Source organism: Hypanus sabinus, chromosome 26 (assembly GCF_030144855.1).
Source record: "Hypanus sabinus isolate sHypSab1 chromosome 26, sHypSab1.hap1, whole genome shotgun sequence".
NCBI lineage: Eukaryota > Metazoa > Chordata > Chondrichthyes > Myliobatiformes > Dasyatidae > Hypanus > Hypanus sabinus.
The window spans coordinates 44453770-44474327 of record NC_082731.1 but is presented as its reverse complement, the minus strand read 5'-3'; the positions used below and the strand labels follow the sequence as shown (position 1 = coordinate 44474327).

General features: G+C 48.7%; 1 protein-coding gene across 13 annotated transcripts in view; it reads left to right on the top strand.

Moving 5' to 3' along the window:
* gpr4 (G protein-coupled receptor 4) overlaps positions 1-20558 on the top strand; it is a 133842-nt gene that overhangs the window by 104724 nt on the left and 8560 nt on the right. The window contains exon 1 of one of the 13 annotated variants that reach the window (XM_059950973.1): positions 3340-3725. The exons of 11 other annotated variants lie outside the window; for them this stretch is intronic. The gene's annotated coding sequence lies outside the window, so the exon portion shown is untranslated. Of the gene's footprint in view, positions 1-3339; positions 3726-11150; positions 11171-20558 lie in introns of those variants that run through there. One more of the 13 variants, XM_059950975.1, reaches the window with a different exon arrangement.

Sequence of the window (20558 nt, the reverse complement as noted above, 5' to 3'; positions counted from 1 at the left end):
GAATGCGCCCGGGCCCTTTTGACTTCGATGTTTTATATTCTACATTTCTCACTCAGCTCTTTTTCTTGTTTTCGGGGTTTGGGTTTTATTTTTGCGTGTTTGGGGTTTGGTGCTTTTCTTTGAACGGGTTCCATGGGGTTTGTTTTGTGTCTGCCTGGTGGGAAGACAAATCTCAGGGCTGTATACAGCCTGCATAATTTGATAATTAATGTTCTTTGAATCGCCTCAAGTCCTCTAGTGGGAGATTCAGCGCTGATTTTACCTCTTCTGACTTTCTGACAGTCGAGTACTGCCAACTAAGCCCTGACTGACACATGGAACAAGCCTAAACCATAATAAAGATAAGGATCTTAGTGCCTGCTTCCTACATTTATACCTGTTTGAGCCTGTTAAACGCTGCTATCAGTTTGCTTATGACTGATATTTTCCCACAACCTGTTACAGCTCTTGGCTAAATCTGTGTCAATCGTCAAGAAATAATTCACCAGCCAAGTGTAGGAAGGTGAGAATTATGAACAGGACAAGTGTGAGGGAGAAAATTCTGCCCATTTTGTCCAGTCCGTCCCAGTTCGTTACCGCCTGCGAAGCCGCGGGTGTTTAGGGCAGCAGTGAAGGTCCTCAATCTCTGCCCCGGGTGTGGTTCAGGGTCCTCACTTCTGCCTCTACGGTACAGCGACAGGTTCTCTTCGGACTCCTGTGTCTCGAGCTTCCTCGGTGATGGAGTCGGCCTCCCTTCTCATCACGTGCCCGATCCGCCTCCGACTCTTCCTCGTGGCGATTGAGGCCGCGCCCCCTCGGTGACGCTGCAGGAGCAGGGCGCGATGGGAGATCTTCCTTGGCCAGAGAGTACGGATCTTCCGGAGGCTCACGGTGTGGAATGACGGCAGCTTGGCAAGGTCGTTCGCACCCGAGTTCTGGCCCATACGAGTGCGTGGGCGAAGCACAACTCCGGTACAACTTCACCTTGGTGCAGATGCAGTACGTTATATTCCCTGAAATACCCCCAGCCCTGAAAATTATTACCCCTCCCCCAGTGATTCAGTTTCTTTCTTTCCAGAGCATGAATATCCTCCCTCTTAAAATGTCTTTTTTCCTTTGGCACTTGATTCCAAAATTTTGAGCCTGTGTCCCATCGGTTAATCCTTGGCCAGAGAGTGGTGAATCTGTGGAATTCATTGCCACAGGCAGCTGTGGAGGCCAAATCATTGGATATTTAAGGCAGAGGCTGATAGATTCTTGACTGGTCGGGGCATGAAGGGAAACGGGGAGAAGGCAGGAGATTGGGGCTGAGACGGTAAATGGATCAGCCATGATGAAATGGCAGAGCAGACTCGATGGGACAAATGGCCTAATTCAGCTCCTGTAATTTATGTTCTTACGATCTAAAGCAGAGGTTCCCAACCTGGGGTCCACAGATCCCTTGCTAATGGCATTAAAATGGTTTTGAACCCCTGTGCTAAAGGGAACAGCGTCCCTCCTGTGATCATCTCCAAACCCATCGTGATCATCCGTACCTCTCTCGCGCTCGCTATTCCCGAGGGGAGGTGCCTGCATTCGAATGGTCTCCCTCTCTCTCAATGTTGTTGAAGATGTTATCAAAGTTCAGCAATTCAAGGATTGGACTGTGGACTGTGGTTCAAATCGGTCTCCCTCTGTTTTGTTTTTTTTACAACCTGTGTTTTCATCCAGTCTTTCTTCTTGCTCTTTGGCACAAATTCTTAGGAACATATTTATAACTAGGGTGCCTAAGACTTTTACACAGTACTGTAGTAATTTTATGTACTGCTGTCACAAAGAAACAAATTTCATGACCTTTGTGAGTGATGATAAACCTGATTCTGATCTGGGTCTCTATTGCGGACTGAGAGTGGGAAGGGGGCAAGGAGAGGGGAATCATGGTTGGGAAAAGGGGAAGGGAGAGAGGAGGGAGCAGGAAGCACCAGAGAGATATTCTGTAATGATCAATAAAACAATTGTTTGGAATCAAATGACCTTCCCTGGTTCCTCAGGGCTGGGTGTGTCTGCAACCGAGACACCCCCCCCCCACCAAGATCCCCGCCTCTTCTTCTCTGCCCCCGTCCCTCACCCCTCCCGCGGCACTCCTCCCTCTCTATTCCCAACCCCCTTTGCTCCCGCCAGATTTACAAGCTCGCTCTCCGCTCCACATCGACAAATACTGAACTGTGCAGAAGCCTCAGGCACCCGAGCTGGATGAGTCTAAGAGTTTTGCACAGTACCGTATAGGATGAGGTTATCAGCATAACCGTAAACCTGCCCCTTCAACTCATTGGGAGTATGAAACTCCCTGCCCCACCAGGTTGTTTTTTGACTGATTATCAAGAGCTGATATCCTGATCAGGCATGGTCTAACTCGTAAAACACTGGAAACCAGGCACCGCGGTCACATAGCGGTTAGCCATTGCCGCTTGGGGCATCACACTGTCTTTTGTGCAGTACTGTTCCTGCTGAAACCTATAAGGATGAGTCCTTATGAAAGGTTTCAGTCCAAAACGTTTCCATAGACGCTGCCCGGCCTGCTGAGCGCCTCCAGCATTTTGTGTGTGTTGTTCCGGACTTCCAGCATCTGCAGAATCTCTCGTGTCTGTCAGGACAAAGGCCAGTTTCACAGTAAGAGTCAGAGAGTTGGGACGTGGAACGAACTGCCAGAGGAGGTTGTCGAGGCAGGTACATTAACAATATCTGAAAGGTGCTTGGGCAGATGCACAGATAGGAAAGGCTTTGATATATATGGGCAAATTGGACTAGCTTGGATGGGGTTCTGGGTCAGCATGGACCAACTGGGCTGAAGGGCTTGTTTCGATTCTATAACTCTATGCCAGCTCTTTAGAATCTTCTATGTCTACAAGGTGATGTAAAAATGATTTCATGACCTCCAAAGTCTAGCCTTCAAAATCCCATTAAGATTGTCAACATTGCCCTTAAGGCTCCAATTAGGAGACTGTGCTTTGGTGCCATTTTGCCAAATGCCTGGATAGTTTTGATGTATGTTTTTCCATCACTGTCTGCTTGATCAGCTCGCTTCCTTCAGCCGGGGTCACTGTGAGTTCACATCTCATCGTCGTCATTATGAGCCGCCTCGTACGGTCTGGTGTTCATGGACTTTGACCACGAGCATGACTGTTCTTGGCAAAATTTTCCACAGAAGTGGTTTCCCATTGCCTTCTTCTGGGCAGTGTCTTTACAAGACGGGTGACCCCAGCCATTATCAATACTCTTCAGAGATTGTCTGCCTGGCGTCAGTGGTCACATAATCAGGATGTGATCTACACCGGCTGCTCGTACGACCGTCCACCACCTGCTCCCATGGATTCACGTGACCCTGATCAGGGTCTAAGCAGGTGCTACACCTTGCCCGAGGGTGACCTGAGTGAGATTTGTTGAGAAACTGGAGAGCTACAGAAAAGAGGCTTCGGAGGTGACGTGTAGTCCTGGTGGTTTTGTAGATGGCAATTTGGTGCACAGGTGACAGCTGGGGGTGGGTGGGATCAGCAGTAATCTTTCCAGCTCTTTTCTTCGTTCTGAAGGTGAGCAGGTCTCTTAAGGTCAGTAGCTGACAGCCAGTGATCTTCTCCGCTGAGTGGACTACCCTCTGCAACCTGGACTTGGAGAGGGAGGAGATGGTGGGAAACCAAACAGCGACAGAGGTCGTCACAACACTCTCAATGATGGCGGAGAAAAAATTCCATCAGGATACGGCCCGAGATGTTAAGTGTGCTAAGCTGGTTTTGGAAGAACAATCTCTGCTGGGCTTTCCTAATGATGAGTGTAATGCACTTGACCCATTTCAAAGTAGATTTCCATCTGGGACAGTCCTATTTTCCTGCCTTTGGCCATAACCACCATAACCTGTCCTATCCGTGTACCTGTCCAAGTGTGTTTCAAATGTTGAGACTGTGCCTGCCACGACACTTCCTTGTGCAGCTCGTTCCATATTCCCTGAGTGAAGAAGTTGCCCTACGGGTCCGTTTAAAATCTCCACTCTAGCTTCCTACATCTTCAGAGGTGTTGACTTGAACGCACTCACCCTTTCACTGCCGACAGCTGGACGAGGACTGGTGTGTGCTCTCCCTCATTTCTCCTTCCCTTTCAAGGTCTCGGCCCGATACCTCGACTGCTTATTCCCCTCCATCGACGCTGCCCGACCTGCTGAGTTCCGTCAACATTTTGCGCGCATTGCTCTGAATTTCCAGAATCTGCAGAACCTCTTGTGGGAGTGGGAGTGATGGGGGGGTGGTGCAGACAGGACAGTTTCAAACACAGAAGTCAAGCAAACGCCAGTTATTTTACCCCATTTGAGCCCTGGCCCCGTGAGATGCCGTGTTAATTTACCCAGGAATCCTTTGTTGGTAAGAGAGGGAAAGGGAACTGGAAAAGCACGGTCACCATGGCTGATAAGTGCATCGAGATTATTTACTTACTGAAATTAAACTTCATTCCGCCTCACAATTTACCTTGTTAACAGGGTTGGCTGGACAATCTTATCAGTCATGAGTGTTTTATGCAACAAGAAAAGGAAAGATTAACCCACAGGCAGGAATGATTCAAACCATTGAATAAGCAAGAGAAGCCTGGGACACTGCCTGACGGTAGCGAACTGGACGAGGTGTACAAAACCCATACGACCTTAAACATTCTTAATAATTCCTATTAAGGCCATTCGGCCCATCGAGCCCCTTCTGCCATTTCGCTGCGGCTGATCACCCTCCCACCCCACCTTTAGAATCTCATGGATGATCAGATTTGTCCCTGAGCCTGGCGCCTGGGGGGCAGTGTAGCACTTGGGCCTCTCAGAGTCTGTGGACGCAATAGAAAATTGGAATCTGATCCTTTATCACATCTACAGGCTCTGGAATCTCCTGTCACCACTGCTTTCCCTCTCTGCCCCCTTCCCTTCTGAGCCACAGTAGCAGAGACCCGCAGCTCCCCTCCCCTGAGCAGTGTCCGAAACAGGGAATGGCCACTGGGGTACTCTGTACCAGCTGCCCCTTTCCCTTCCCTCTCCTGACTGTCACCTATTCTCCTGCCTCCTGCAACCCAGGAGTGATGGCCTCCCTGCAGCTCCTGACTATCGCCTCCTCAGTCTCCGATATCAGCCGGAGGTCACCCAGCTGCAGCCCCAGTTCCTTAACACGCGCTCGCCGAGGAGCAGCAGCCCGGGGCAGGTGAGGTTAGGACTTGCACTGATGTGGCATCTCTCAACCATAGCAACCTCCGTCGACAAGGCGGATGTGAGGTAGATACTTCCTCGTGGGGGAGCTAGCGGCATGGTTTCTGAATAGAACATTCAGTCTATCAGAACCAGAATCTGAGTACATTTCCAAATCAAAATCCAAATGGGTCCCGTTCGCGACATTCACTGCGCTCTTTGCTGCACCGAGGCTGATGTTGTGGGCCTGCTGCCGGCTTCGTGCCTGCAACCTCTGAGATGATTCACCCAGCTGTGTGATAAACTGAGCCTGAGGCTGTGGGCCTACTCCGGCTGACCTGGGCTTTGGGTCTATGGACTCACTTTCATTCTGAATGCTTTTGATTTGTGTGTGTGTGTGTCTCTGTGTGCGTGTGTGTGTGTGTGTGTGTGTGTTGCTTCAGATTTCCGGTATCTGCAGAATCTCTCGGGTCCCCTGTTTCTCTCGATTCCCTCGGTATCCAAAAATCTGCCGACACAGGGAGAACATGCAAACTCCTCACAGACAGCAGCGGCAATTGAACCCGGGTCACTGGCACTGTAAGGCGTTGTGCTAACCACTACGCCACTGTCTGCCCATTCTGACAGGTTGCGTCACCGGCCTGCAGTGGCACACCGTGTTTGTGACAGTGGTTCCTGCAACGAGAGAGGTCAGACTGCAAATACGTTGCTGTAGAACGACGTAGAATTTGTGTGTGTGAGTGTGTTTTTTCTTTCTGCGCACTGGGTGTTTGTTGGTCTTTGTTTATGGGTTCTGTCAGGTTTCTTTATTTTGGGCTGCATGTAAAGAGACAAATCTCAAGGTTCTATACTCTGATAATAAATGTACTTTCTGAGTACAGGATCAGGTTTATTGTCACTGACATGGTGTGGAATTTGTTGTTTCGTGGTGCAATGCACCACTAGTCACCGTGGGGTTGAGCTCACAGGTTTATGGACCATTCAGAGCTCTGATCACAGAGAACAGAACAGTATACAGATCCTTTAGCCACAATGTAGGATCTTCACCATCAGTCTAATGCTTCCCTTCTGCTAAACCCTCCGTTTTTCCATGTGACTATCTAAGAGTCTCTTAAATGTTCCTGATGTGTCTGCCTCTACCACTGCCCCGGCAGGACATTCCACACACCCATCCTCAAAAGCTACCTCTGACATCCCTCCTGTACTTTCCTCCAATCACCATGAAATGATGCCCTCTTGCATTAGCCACTGCCTCCCTGGGAAAAAGGTGTTGGCTGTATCATCAGTATATCTTGGACAACTTTAACAAAACTCCTCTCATCCTCCTTCACCCCAGAGAGAAAAGCCCTAGTTAACTTCACCTATCCTCATAAGACACCCTCTCTAATCCAGGCAGCGTCCTGGTGAATCTCCCCTGCACCCTCTCTAATCCAGGCAGCATCCTGGTGAATCTCCTCTGCACCCTCTCTAATCCAGACAGCATCCTGGTGAATCTCCTCTGCACCCTCTCTAATCCAGGCAGCATCCTGGTGAATCTCCTCTGCACCCTCTGTAATCCAGACAGCATCCTGGTGAATCTCCCCTGCAGCCTCTCTAATCCAGGCAGCATCCTGGGGAATCTCCTCTGTACTCTCTGTAATCCAGACAGCATCCTGGTGAATCTCCCCTGCAGCCTCTCTAATCCAGGCAGCATCCTGGTGAATCTCCTCTGCACCCTCTCTAATCCAGGAAGCATCCTGGTGAATCTCCTCTGCACCCTCTCTAATCCAGGCAGCATCCTGGGGAATCTCCTCTGTACCCTCTGTAATCCAGACAGCATCCTGGTGAATCTCCCCTGCAGCCTCTCTAATCCAGGCAGCATCCTGGTAAATCTCCCCTGCACCCTCTCTAATCCAGGCAGCATCCTGGTGAATCTCCTCTGCACCCTCTCTAATCCAGACAGCATCCTGATGAATCTCCTCTGCACCCTCTCTAATCCAGGCAGCATCCTGGGGAATCTCCTCTGCACCCTCTCTAATCCAGACAGCGTCCTGGTGAATCTCCCCTGCAGCTTCTCTAATCCAGGCAGCATCCTGGGGAATCTCCTCTGCACCCTCTCTGAAACAGGCAGCATCCTGGGGAATCTCCTTTGCACCCTCTCTAATCCAGGCAGCATCCTGGGGAATCTCCCCTGCACCCTCTCTAATCCAGGCAGCATCCTGGGGAATCTCCCCTGCACCCTCTCTAATCCAGGCAGCATCCTGGTGAATCTCCTCTGTACCCTCTCTAAAGCTTCCACACCCTTCTAGAATGAGGTGACTAGACCTGACACAATGCTCCAAGTGTGGTCCAACCAGAGTTTTATTGAGTTGCAACGTTACCTCAATGCTCTTGAACTCAGTCCATTGTCCAATGAAGACCAACGCAGCCTCTCAACTTTGGCGGAATCAAAGGCCACATCTGCAGTACTGCATACAGTTCTGGTCGCCCAGGGTGCTGCCTGGTTTAGAGGGCATGTGCTTTCATGAAGGGCTGGATAACCTTGAGTTTGTTTTCTTTGGGGTGGTGGAGGGTGAGGTGGAGATCTGTTAGATTATGAGAGGCATAGACGGATTCGGCAGGGAGTATCTGTCTCCCAGGGTTGAAGTGTCTAACACCAGAGGGCTTGCATTGAAAGTGAGAGGGGGCAGGTTCAAGGGGGATGTGAGGGGTAAGCTTTTTTACTCAGAGAGTGGTGGATGCCTGGAGTGGTGGCAGAGGCAAATACATTAGAGGCTTTTAAGAGACGTTTGGATGGACACATGGATGTGAGGGAGATGGAGGGATAGGGACACGGTGTAGGCAGGAGGGATTAGTGTTTGGGGGTTTTTGATTTGCTTTTTAGCTGGTTCAGTGCAAGACTGTGGGCCGAATGGCCTGTTCCTGTGCTGTTCTATGTTTTATGGGCACAGTCCCCACAATCACTCTGATCCTCCACACTGCTCAGAATCCTGCCGCTAACCCTGCCTTCGAGTCAGACCATCCTGCCGCTAACCCTGCCTTCGAGTCAGACCATCCTGCCGCTAACCCTGCCTTCGAGTCAGACCATCCTGCCGCTAACCCTGCCTTCGAGTCAGACCATCCTGCCGCTAACCCTGCGCCCTGCCTTCGAGTCAGACCATCCTGCCGCTAACCCTGCCTTCGAGTCAGACCATCCTGCCGCTAACCCTGCCTTCGAGTCAGACCATCCTGCCGCTAACCCTGCGCCCTGCCTTCGAGTCAGACCATCCTGCCGCTAACCCTGCGCCCTGCCTTCGAGTCAGACCATCCTGCCGCTAACCCTGCCTTCGAGTCAGACCATCCTGCCGCTAACCCTGCCTTCGAGTCAGACCATCCTGCCGCTAACCCTGCCTTCGAGTCAGACCATCCTGCCGCTAACCCTGCCTTCGAGTCAGACCATCCTGCCGCTAACCCTGCCTTCGAGTCAGACCATCCTGCCGCTAACCCTGCGCCCTGCCTTCGAGTCAGACCATCCTGCCGCTAACCCTGCCTTCGAGTCAGACCATCCTGCCGCTAACCCTGCCTTCGAGTCAGACCATCCACACCGCACCATATCACACTTCTCTGGCCTGGACTGTGGAAAAGAAAGGGTCCGATCGTTGAAGAGGGGAGTTCTCTGCTTCTAGGCTGGTGAATATGTGGCACTCTCTGATTTTTAGAGCTGTGCGGGTGGATGAAATCCAGGCTGAAATAGCTCACTGTTTGTGCTCTCCGGGTTATAGTGAGCAGCCTGAGGTCAACAGACACAAAACGGGGCAGGAATTCAGCAGGTCAGGCAGCATCTACGGAGGGAATAAAGTTGATATTTTGGGCCGAGACCCCTCACCGGGACTGGAAAGGAAGGGATCAGAAGCCAGGGTGAAAAGGTGAGGGGAGAGGACCAGTGGGGCAGGGGCTAGGTGAGACCGGGTGAGGGGTGGGTGGGTGAGGAGGGAGGGATGAAACAAGAAGCTGGGAGGTGATAGGAGGAAGAGGTAAGGGGCTGAAGAAGAAGGAATCTGATAGGAGAGGAGAGTGGACCATGGGAGAAAGGGAAGGAGGAGGGGACCAGAGTGAAGTGATCAACAGGAGAAGAGAATGGGTGAGAGGGGAGCCAGCGTGCAGAATGGAAAAGGAGAGAAGGGAGAGGAGGGGGAGAAATTACTGGAAAGGAAGGCAGAATAAGAAGGTGGGGGAAGGGAAGGGGAGGAGTTCACACTGAGACCAGGTGAGGGAGGATACTGAACCCAAGGCCAGTGCCTGATCTGACCGGCTGCACGGAATGCTGGGGCTGGTCAAAGTGGGCATCGCCCCCACTTATTTTTCACGTCCTCTACTATGGGACCGAAGCGCTCGGCCAGAGAGAAGGGATCAAAGGGGGGGTATCGAAGGGTGCGAGACTGGGAATCGGCGAGGATTATGGTCAGGAATCCGGATCACAGCTGCTGAAGACCACTCTTGCTCTTTGTCAGGATCACTTGTATTCCCCGTGGTTGCTTTCTCTTTCCCAACGGGTCAAATAAGTTTAATTCCTCTACCCTCAAGCTACAAAATATGAATAAACTCTACAGGTTCTGCAAATGCAGGCAGTAACCTGTCTTTGCCCCTCCTCCCGTCAGTAGAAACAGTTCCGTCAGGCTTGGAGGCTGAGCCACACGTGAGGCCGGGAGCTGGGCCTGGTTGTCAGAGGCTATTTGAGACGCATGCCATTGGGAGCATTTAATAGGTAGTGGGAGCTTATAAAATATAAAATACTAAACACAAGAGATTCTGACTGCACAGATTTGCTCCCACAGTCCAACGACATACCGGCTGGTAGGTTAATTGTCCCGTGATTAGGCTGGGGTTAAATCAGGGGATCGCTGGGTGACATGGTTCGAAGGGCTGGGAAGGGCCTATTCCATGCTGTACCTGAATTAATTAATTAATTTTAAAATGCTGGAGGAACTCAGCAGGTCAGGCAGCATCTACAGAGGGCAATAAACAGTCAACATTTCAGACTGAGATCCTTGGTCAGGACTGGAGAGGAAGGGGGGGTCTCGCCTATCACCTGCCAGGTATTCCTTCCCCTCCCCTCCTGGCTTGTTCCTCTTTCTTTTCCAGTCCTGATGAAGGGTCTCAGCCCGAGCCCCAGGTCAGTGCCTGATCCGACCGGCTGCACGGAATGCTGGAGCTGGTCAAAGTGGGCATCTTATTTTTCACGTCCTCTACTGCGGGACCGAAGCTGAGCCCGACCGGTCTGGGCGAAGGCTCGGCCAGAGAGAAAAGGATCAAAGGGGGCATCTCAGAGAGCGAGACCGAGAACTGGCGAGGTTTGTGGGCGGAAACCTGGAGCGCGGCCGCTGAAGACCACACAGGCTTAAACTCTGGGGCCACTGACGGGACAGAGAGCGGGGGGGGGGGGGTGGAGAAAGATCCTCGTGATCTTGGGGAGTGACGCTTAGCAGAATTTGCTGCTCCAGGGAGCGGGCGACTCAGAAAAGCTGCTGGCCCGTGCACAGCAAGATCCTGGGGGGGGTGGGGGGAACGATGGCCTGATTTTAGATGTTGGTCCCAGGAGATTTTTCTTTAAATATAATACCAGGAAGCCCAGGGAAATTTCCCAAAAGAGATGTTTACCAGAGGAAGCCAATAAGAAAAGCAGTGCTGTCACCATAAATATCGAGAAGTGAAAAATAATTCTGGGTTGCATTAACCTTCCACTGGAAGTTGCTCATTCATGGCTCAAACATCCACAACCTTTCAGCTATTGTCTCTGCCATTACAAAACCCCATACTCAGGGGGTGAGTCAGATCATTAATGACATCACATCCACTAATAGTATTTTGGCTTTGATATAAGTTCTGACAGGACTTACGAAACTGCCGATTGGCTCATAACGTGTAACTTTTTATGAGAAAGCAAAGTCTTTCCAAGTAAAACACGATGAGTTTTTTTTTGTAAGAACACTTGTTGCATTTTCAGATCAGACACAGGAGAGCTACGGGACAGTTCAACAAACGCAGGTACTTTCTTTTCTTAAGACTTAGCAGTTGGCGCAAGGGTTCCCAACCTTTTTCATGCCATGGAGGTTGGGGAACCCCTGGGTTCGATCCAGATCTCTCTCTGCGGAGTCTGCGGGTTCTCCCTGTGACCGCATGGGTTGCCTCTCACCCCCCCCCCCTCCACCATGGGGTGCTCCGAACCCCTCCCATGTCCCTAGAAGGTGAGCTAGAAGGTTAATTATCCACAGTCAATTGCCCCCCCAGTGTTGGAGGGTGGCAGGAAAATCGGAAAGGGGTTGCAAGAGAAAGAATTGGGTCAGGTGTGAATGGGTGCTTGGCAGTTGATGGGCCGAAAGGCCTGCTTTTATGATCAGAGTCAGAATCTGAAACAGGTTTATTATTATTTGGCATATGTCACAAAATTAATTGTAGATAGCAATACATTTTTAAACACTGTAAGGTACAATAAGGAATATTAAATGATTTTTAAAAAGAATGCAAAATAGCTCATGGCTTTACAGACTGTTCAGAAATCGGATGGCGGAGGGGAAGAAGTTGTTCCTAAAGCATTAGTGTGTGTCTTGAGGCTCCCGTACCTCCTCCCTGATGGTACTAATGAGAAGAGGGCATGTCCTGGGTAGTGAGCTTCCTTAGTGACAGATGCCGTCTTCTTGAGGCCTTTGGAAGGTGTCCTCGATGCAGGGGAGGCTGGTGCCCATGATGAGTCTGACTGAGTTCACATCTCTCTGCAGCTTGCTCAATCCAGTGCATTGGCACCCTCATACCGGTGACAATCTTCTCCACAGTACACCTGTAGAAATTTGCTACGGACTTTGGTGACACGATAGCTCAGTTATTAATATCGATGGGGACGATAGTGTACTCAATAGTTCAGTAATAATGTTGTAAATGTTTTGTTTGATTGAGCATTCTTTGTTTACATAATTCGTTATGGGTTAGAAGTAAGAAGTACATGAATGGCATGCATTATTACGCCACCATGTCATACAGTGCTGTGCAGAAGTTTTAGATACTCAAATATATACTGTAACTAGGGAGTCTAAGACCTTTGCACAGTACTGTAGTAATTTTATGTACTGCACTGTACTGCTGCCGCAAAAAGTCTAATTTCATGACATGTGTGAGTGATGATAAACCTGATTCTGATCTGGGTCTCTATTGTGGACTGAGAGTGGGAAGGGGGCAGGGAGAGGGGAATCATGGTTGGGGAAAGGGGAAGAGAGAGAGGAGGGAATGGAAAGCACCAGAGAGACATTCTGTAATGTAAAACCACTCCTGATGAAGGGTTTCGGCCCAAAACGCCGTCACTACCTCCTCCCATAGATGCTGTCTGGCCTGCTGAGTTCTGCCAGCATTTTGTGTTTTTATGTAAAACCAATCGTCTGGAATCAAATGGCCTCACCTGGTGCCTCAGGTCTGGTTGTGTCTGTACCCACACCACCTCCTCCCACCCCGGGCACTGCTTCTCGGCCACCAGTCCCACACCCCTCGCCATTCCCAACGTCCTTTACAAACTCACTCTCTGCTCCGTGTTGACACAGCCTCAGAATAGAAAGGCGTCCTTTTAGAATGGAGATGAAGAGGAATTTCTTCAGCCAGAGAGTGGTTAAGCTGTGGAATTTGTTGCCACGGCGGCTGTGGAGCCAGGCCTTTAGCAGAGGTTGATAGGTTCTTAGTTAGTCAGGATCTCAAAGCTTACAGGAGAATGGAGTTGAGAGGGTTAATGGATCAGCCATGACAAAACGGTGGAGCAGACTCGATGGGCCAAGTGACCTAGTTCTGCTCCTATCTCTAATGGTCTAAATTGTAACAATATGTGCACATTGCAAAGTCATATTTCATATAAAGATGTTATCAATGTCTATCTGAGTAATAAGGAGACAGAGACAAACAAGGTTAGTCACTGAAAGTCACCTCCAGCATTTCTGTACAAAAGTGAATAAAATCCCTGACCTCACAGGACTGAGGTTTCTTGCTGGCACTGAATCCACTAATGAAAATAAAAATAAATTTTCCTCCTCGGTCTTCAAGGGTACTTATATTACTTCTATTTATTGAGATACAGCACGGAATAGGCCGTCCTGGGCCTTCGAGCCCTGAAACCGCAATAACCCCAGATTTAACCCGAGCTTAATCACAGGACAACTTACAATGACCAATTAACCTACCAACCAGTACGTCTTTGGACTGTGGGAGGAAACGCACACGGTCATGGGGAGAAGGTACAAACTCCTTACAGGCAGCGGTGGGAATTGAACCCGGGTCGCTGGTACTGCAAAGCGTTGTAAACAGACGGTCAAGCCTTGTTAATGAGGCAGAGGAATCCCAGGATGCCTCGGCAGCTTGGCGGTAAGTACAACGCTGTTACAGCTCGGGGTGTCAGAGTTCAGAGTTCAATTCTGGCGGCCCCTATAAGGAGCCTCTGTCCTCCCTGTGAAATGCGCGGGTTTTCCCTGGGTGCCCCTGTTTCCTCACTCAGTCCAAAGGCGTATCGAGTAGGTTCATTACTCATTGTAAATTGGCCGGTAATAAACGGGGATAAACCGAGGGTGTCGGGGGTTGATGGGGTGGCACAACTCAAGAGGACCTGAAGGGCCTGCACCATCCTGGACCTTCAAAAAAATAAATCATAACACAAACCGATGGGGTTTGGACTGGAGTACCGATCAGGGAAACAAGTGTTCAAGACAGCAATTTCTACAATGGGTTCCCAGGGTTGGCACTGGAAACGGACACGATAGTGGAGTTTAAGAGACATTTGGAAAGACACAGGAACATGCAGGGAGTGGAAGAATATTGAAGCATTTGCAAGCAGATTGATTTGCTTGAGGACAGCCGAGAAGATCATAGGGGTCTCCCTACCACCCATCGGGGACATTTATCAGAAGCACTGTGTACACAGGGGGCTTAGTGTTATCAACAATCCCACCCCAATCCCAATCCCAATTCCATCCAGCGTCCTCTTTGACTTTCTACCACCAGGCAGGAGACTCCGATGCATAAAGACAAGAACGGTCAGGATGGGAAACTGTTTCTTCCCTCAGGCCATTAGGCTTCTGAACTCCCTGACGCCCCGCATTCAAAGTGTCATCATTTAATCTGTTCTGTACCTGACAATATTTACTTTATGCACTTTACTTTGTTTACTTATGCATAATTCATCCGTAGATTGTATCCTTACTTTCCTAAGTTATTGGGTGTTGTGCATAGGACTGTGCTTTACACCTGATCTGGAGAAACGTTGTCTTGTTTGACGGTATGCACGTATATAGTTAAATAACAATAAACTTGATTTGCCATCAGGGTAGGCACAGATATTGTGACCCAAAGGGGCTGTTCATGTGCTATATCACTCTACGTTCTCTGTGACACTAAAGAATCGCTAAGTGGTGATAAAGACATTTGGGGGACCAGCCTACATACACTGGGATATCAACTATAAAAGCATTGAGCTCCTGGTACAATATTAGTCAGACCACAGCTGAATACTGTGTATGTACACCCAGTGACCATTCTGTTAGGTATCTTCTGTATCTAGTTAAGTGGCCACTGAGAGTGCGTTCCTGGTCTTCTGCTGCTGTAGCCCAGCCACATCAACGTATTGTGTCCTCAGAGATGTCCCACTGCACACCAAGGTTGTAACATGGTTATTCAGCTTGAACCAGTCTGGCCGTTCTCCTCTGGTTTCCCCCCTTGACGAGGCATTGCACCCACAGAACTAACGCTCCCTGGATGTTTTTTTTTTGTTTTTCACTCCATTCTTTGTAAACCGGAGACTGTTGTGCATGAAAATCCCAGGAGATCAGACAGTTTCTGAGGTACTCAAGCCACCCCATCTGGCACCAATTTTCCACAATCAAAGTCACTTAGATCATATTTCTTCCCCATTCTAATGTTTGGGCTGATGTTTGGTTTGGGAGGGCAGGGTTGGAGATATGTCTCCACCAAAGGAGGTGTAGAGCACTCCTTCCCTCCACTAGCCTGCAGGTCCCTCACCTCCGCCCTCCAATCAGGGTCACGTGAGGCCATGGGAGCAGGTGTTGGATGGTCGTATGAGCAGCCGGTGCAGATCACAAGTCCTGGTTATGTGACCACTGACACCAGACAGACAATCTCTGAAGAGTATCGATAATGGCTGGGGGGTCACCCATCTTGTAAAGACACTGCCCAGAAGAAGGCAACGGCAAACCACTTCTGTAGAAAAAGTTGCCAAGAGCCATCATGGTTGTGGAAAGACCATGGGGATGGAAGGTTGTGGTCAAGGCGTGGATCAACGAGACCAGGAAGAATAACAGTTTACCGTGGGTGCGTGTGTGTGTGAGTATTGGTAGGCAGAAGCCGATAAGTGACAGTCAACATGGTTGGCGGAAATAGAAGAGGTGGTTTTAACGTTTAAAAGAATTTGTTACATGGATGGGAGGGGCATTGAGGTCTATGGTCCAGGTGTGGGTCAATGGGACTAGGCTGAACAGCAGTTCAGCATGGACTAGAGGGGCCAAATGGCCTGTTTCTGTGCTGCACACTATAACTGTGTTTATCCATCTTCCTCTGAGAAGGAATTCCTATAATTTCCCTGTTTCCTAATTCTTGTCCTCGGAGTAAGAGGCACCTGGACAGCCCATGCACTCCACTGGAGGCCTGGGGATCTGGTAGGCTCCAGGGACTGCCAGTTTGGCACAGTTCACTTCTAGCATGGGAAGACCTTTCAAGTCAAAAGAAAGCCGATCCCCCCCCCCCCCCCGGGAACCGTGGAATCCACACGCCTCGAGACCCCGGGATAGCAATATCACGGTTTGATCTCCGGGCCTAGCCGCAGACCTCAGGGGAGGGCTGGGAATCTGGTATTACCAAGTGGGGTTTGAGTCGAGCCAGTAGTTAATTCCTCAAGCATATTGACTAGCTTAGCGGTTACAAATTTCGGGCTTTCCATCCACAGAAGGAGCTGGAGTGACTTCAAAGAACTCCCTTGGAGACTAAGAGACATAATGTGCCAGGAAATATTTTTTTCAGAGATACAACATGTTTACAGGCTATTCCAGGCCACCCATGTGACCAATTAACCTACTAATCCGATGTTTCTGGACTGTGGGAGGAAACTGGAGCACCCGGAGGAAACCCACACGGTCACCGGGAGAGCACGCAAACTCCTCACAGACAGCGGCAGGAATTGAACCCGAGGCACTGGTACTGTCGCTACCATGCCCCCTTATAAGGAATCTTTACAGAGTATGGTATAGAGATACATCCTTACAGAAGGCACACACTCAGCAATTCAGCAACAGCTTCTTCCCTTCTACCATCCGATTTCTGAATGGACATTGAACCCATGAACACCACCTCACTACTTTTTTACTTCTGTTTTTTTTTGCGCTACTTATTAAATTTAACTATTTAATAGGCAAATATATACTTAATGTAACTCGCAGTTTTTTTCTCTATTGCATTGTACTGCTGCAACAAAGTTAACAAATTTCACGACGTATGCCGGTGATATTAAACCTGATTCTGATTCTGATCTCGTTGCTGATATTGTGACCAACTGAAACGGGGCCACACGGTAACTGGGAAATGTAAACGTCTTTATTCACTCAGTAAAACTCCAGGAGAGAGAGAGTTCGGGAGAATCTCACTCCCCGGCCACGATGTTTTAAATCTCTTCAACTCAAAGATCATAAAAAAAACATTAATTACAGTTCTATGTTCTATTGGGTGTTGTGTAGGTAAGGGTGTTTAGTCTTTGAGGAGTTTGATTTACTTTCTAGATGGCTCATCACAACCTTTTGGGCCTCAGGGCCTGTCCCTGTGCTCTACTCTTCTGTTTCCATTTGCATAATCACCTAACTAACTTTAATTCTTGGAATAGATTCAAATATGTTTTCAGAATGACATATTTACAATGGTAACATATGCCAAACAGCGAAACCATTTCAATATTCAACACCGGTTTCTATTCCAAAAACCTCAGAGAACAAACATTTTGTTCCTGGAGGGATGACTCCATAACATCTGAAACTTTGACAAATTTCTATGGAATTGTGGTGGAGAGTGCGTTGACTGGCTTCATTATGGCCTGGTGTGGAAACACCAATAACCTTGAATAGAAATCCTACAAAAACTAGTGGATTCGAACCAGTGCATCACGGGCAAAGCTCTCCCAAACTTTGAGCACATCGACATGAAACATTGTCCTAGGAAAGCAAGTCCATCATCAGGGACCCCCACCACCCAGGCCATGCTCCTTTCTTTCTGCTTCATCAGGTAGAAGGTACAAGAGCCTCAGGACTCACACCACCAGGTTCAAAAACAGTGACTACCCCTCAACCATCAGGCTCTTGAACAAAAGGGTATAACTACACTCACTTGCCCATTCATTGAGATGTTCCCACAGCCAATGATCTCACTTTAAGGTCTCTTTATCTCATGCTCTCATTATTTATTGCTATTTATTTATTTATATTTGCAATTGCACAGTTTGTTGTCTTCTGCAGTCTGGTTGATCTTTCATTAACCCTGGTATAGTTACTATTCTATAGATTTAACCGAGTATGACTGCAGTACTGTGCATACATCTTAGACATCTATATAGCTAGGATAGACAATAGACAACAGACAGTAGGTGCAGGAGTAGGCCATTCAGCCCTTCTAGCCAGCACCGCCATTCACTGTGATCATGGCTGATCATACACAATCAGAACCCCATTCCTGCCCTCTCTCCATATCCCTTGACCCCGCTATCTATAAGAGCTCTATCTAACTCTCTCTTGAATGCATCCAGAGACTTGGCCTCCACTGCCTTCTGGGGCAGAGCATTCCACATATCCACCACTCTCTGGGTGAAAAAGTTTTTCCACATCTCTGTTCTAAATGGCCTACCCCTTATTCTTAAACTGTGGCCTCTAGTTCTGGACTCACCCATCAGCGGGAACATGCTTCCTGCCTCCAGGGTGTCTAATCCCTTAATAATCTTATATGTTTCAATCAGATCCCCTCTCATCCTTCTAAATTCCAGTGTATACAAGCCCAGTCGCTCCAATCTTTCAACATATGACAGTCCCGCCATTCCGGGAATTAACCTTGTGAACCTACGCTGCACTCCCTCAATAGCAAGAGCGTCCTTCCTCAAATTTGGAGACCAAAACTGCACACAATACTCCAGGTGTGATCTCACCAAGGCCCTGTACAGCTGCAGAAGGACCTCTTTACTCCTATACTCAATTCCTCTTGTTATAAAAGCCAGCATGCCATTAGCTTTCTTCACTCCCTGCTGTACCTGTATGCTTGCTTTCATTGACTGATGTACAAGAACACCTAGATCTCGTTGTACTTCCCCTTTTCCTAACTTGACTCCATTTAGATAGTAATCTGCCTTCCTGTTCTTGCCACCAAAGTGGATAACCTCACATTTATCCACATTAAACTGCATCTGCCATACATTTGCCCACTCACCCAACCTGTCCAAGTCACCCTGCATTCTCATACCATCCTCCTGACATTTCACACTGCCACCCAGGTTTGTGTCATCAGCAAATTTGCTAATGTTACTTTTAATCCCTCCATCTAAATCATTAATGTATATTGTAAACAGCTGCGGTCCCAGCATCGCACCTTGCAGCCTACCATTCCGAAAGGGACCCGTTAATCACTACACTTTGTTTCCTGTCAGCCAGCCAATTTTCAATCCATGTCAGTACTCTGCCCCCAATACCATGTGCACTGATTTTGCCCACTAATCTCCTATGTGGGACTTTATCAAAAGCTTTCTGGAAGTCCAGGTACACTACATCCACTGGCTCTCCTTTGACCATTTACATAGTTACATCCTCAGAAAACTCCAGAAGATTAGTCAAGCATGATTTTCCCTTCGTAAATCCATGCTGACTTGGACTGATCCTTCTACTGCTATCCAAATGTGTCATAATTTCCTCTTTTATAATTGACTCCAGCATCTTTCCCACCACTGACTTCAGGCTAACCGATCTATAATTCCCTGTTTTCTCTCTCCGTCCTTTCTTGAAAAGTGGGACAACATTAGCTACCCTCCAGTCAGCAGGAACTGTTCCTGAATCTATAGAACATTGGAAAATGATTACCAATGCATCCACGATTTCTAGAGCCACCTCTTTAAGTACCCTGGGTTGCAAACCATCAGGTCCCGGGGACTTATCAGCCTTCAGACTCAACAGTCTATCCAACACCATTTCTTGCCTAATATAAATTTCCCAAGACTTTTGCACAGTACTGTAGTCATACAACACAGAAACAGGCCTTCACCCCTTCTAGTCCATGCCAATCTACTACTCCAGCTGGCCCCATACCCCTGCCATCCATGCAGAGTAATTGAACAAATTTCTCCGAAACGTTGAAATCGAGCCTGCATGCACCACTTCTACTGGCAGGGCCGTTCCACACTCTCCGAGCGAAGACATTCCCCTTCGGGTTCCCAATTAGCATTTCAGAAGCCACAAAGTCTCAGCTGGAAGTTAAATTATATACAGGATATGTAAGTTCTTATTTAGTTAATCCATAATAATGCTTTCCATAATTTCATAGCCCAATTTCCCTCGCAATGCCCATCAATGCTAATCGCATTTACCAACACTTTGTCCTTGGCTTTCTGTATTTGTCAGATGTGGTGCTTGTCCAGACACTGCTTCCTCCCGCACCTTCTCAGGGAGGTCATTCCAGATTCCGAGCACAGTCTGAATGTTAAACTTCTTCAGATTATCTGTAGCTCCTCTGAGAGTCAGGATGCGAAACCTCAACCATCCATTTCCCTCTGTGAATGCTGCCTGACCTACTGAGATCCTCCAATAGTTTGATTTTCTTTCAAAACTTCAGCTCTCTGATCTCCATTATGGGGAAATATATTTTGTTTATTAATTGAGATACAGGCGCTTCAATCCGCGCAGCCCAGCGATCCCCTAGTTTAATCCCAGCCGAATCATGGGACAATTTTACAATGGCCAATTAACCTACCAACCAGTACGACTTTGGGAGGAAACCAGAGCACCCCGGATGAAACACATGCAGTCTCGGGGAGAGAACGTACAAACTCGTTACAGGCAGAGGCGGGAATTGAACCCAGGTCGCCGGTGCTGGAAAGCGTCGTGCTAACCGCTAAGCTACCACATGACCGTGCCCGCTCCCCCACCAGGCCCGATCTGCCCCCCCCCCCCCATGGGAATGTTTCCCCGAAATCCACCCTTTCTACTGCGTGACCCTCATAGATTTGTCAGACCTCTTCTCTCGGCCTCCTGTGTTCTACGAAAGCCAAGCCCAGCCTAACGGGAACGTTCCATCCCAGGCAGTGTGGAGTGTCTAGGGCTGTAGATGATGGAATCTGGAGCCACAGTCTACCACAGCAACAGGGGGTCGAGAGGCATCAGTG